The sequence below is a fragment of the Petaurus breviceps genome, unplaced genomic scaffold (genome assembly GCF_028583685.1).
Source record: "Petaurus breviceps papuanus isolate PSGF00001 unplaced genomic scaffold, PetGlider_PUasm1.0 90925, whole genome shotgun sequence".
NCBI lineage: Eukaryota > Metazoa > Chordata > Mammalia > Diprotodontia > Petauridae > Petaurus > Petaurus breviceps.
Window position 1 is genome coordinate 30,006,225 of NW_027187380.1, and position 1,598 is coordinate 30,007,822.

Consider the following 1,598-nt stretch of genomic DNA (forward strand, 5'->3'; position numbering starts at 1 on the left):
GGGGGGGGGGGGGGGGGGGGGAGGGAAGTTGGAAACACCCTCTTTTGAAAAGGGATGGGATCAAAGCAGAGAACAGAACAAGTGGGAGGTGGGATAGGAAGGAGGGAAATATAGTCTGTCTTTTACAATATATCTACTGTGTTATTATTTTGCATTAGCTACACATGTACAATCTATACTGAACTGCTTATCTTCCCAGTAAGGGTGGGTGACAAGGGAGAAAGGGAATGAATCTGGAATTCAAAGTTTCACACTATTATTAATACTATTTTACATGTAATTGGGAAATAAGATATACAGGCACTTGGGCATAGAGATTCACTGGAAAAATTGAAAGGGGTATGGGAGAAAATATGGGAGGGAACAGATTGGAGGAGGGGATATCCTGTGGGACTGCAATTTTGGGGCAGTGGGTAGCGGAAAAACGGGGAAAAATTTGTAACTCAAAATCTGGCGGAAATGAGTGATGCAAATCAGAAGTTAATAAAACATTTGAAAAAATTCCTTTCTCACACAATGATTAAATCATTAAGGGGATCATAAATTTGTGTGTCTCAGCCACCCTGAATGGGGATGGTCCTAAAATGTACTTAAGCTCTCCTTTTTGTTCATCAGTCAGGACCCTAGTCCTGCTCTCTATGTGTAAGTAGTAAAGCTAGCCTTAAGGGAATGACAAATAAATGTTATAATTTTATATTACTATTTATTTGTCTCCTTTAACCAAACCTTTGAAATAGGTTGATAATTCCCAAGAAAGTACAGACCTTCGGTAAGAGGTTTTTTTTTTTTCCAAAATGATTTAAAAAGCGAAACAAGAATCCTCAGGGGAAAACGTTGGAAGAGAACAAATGTCAGAATATGTGGCCTTCACAATAGAAGTAATTAGAATATCCAACCATTCTTGAGAGCAATTTGGAACTATGCCTAAAGGGCTATAAAAATGTGCATACCCTTTGACCCAGCAATACCACTTCTAGGGCCATATCATAAAGAGATCATACAAGTGGGAGGAGGACGAGTATATACATTTATAGCAACTCTTTTTGTGGTGGTAAAGAATTGGAAATCAAAGGGTTGTCCATTAATTGGGGAATGGCTGAACAAGTTGTGGTATATAAATATAATGGAATACTATTATGGTACAAGAAATGAGGAGCAGATGGACTTCATAATAACCTGGAGAGAATTCTATGAAATGATGTTGAGAGAGAAGAACAGAACCAGAAGAAAATTTGTACACAATTACAGAAACATGGTATCTGTGATCACTGACTTTGATAGAATGGGCTTCCCTCAGCAATGCAAGGTTGACAACTCCAAAGGACTCATGATGGAAAAGGCTATCCACATTCACAGAAAGAATTAGAGTCTGAATTCAGATTGAAGCAAACTGCTTGCTCTCTTTTTCATTTTGTTTTATTTCTTCTTCCTTGTTATTCATTCTATTGGTTATAATTCTTCTTTACAACTTGACTAAAGTTTAATGTGAAGGCATATGTAGAATCTATATCAGATTGCACGCTACAGTGGGAGCAAAGGGGGAGAGAGGATAGGTGGAAAAATTTGGAACTGAAAATCTTGTGGAAGTGAATATTGTA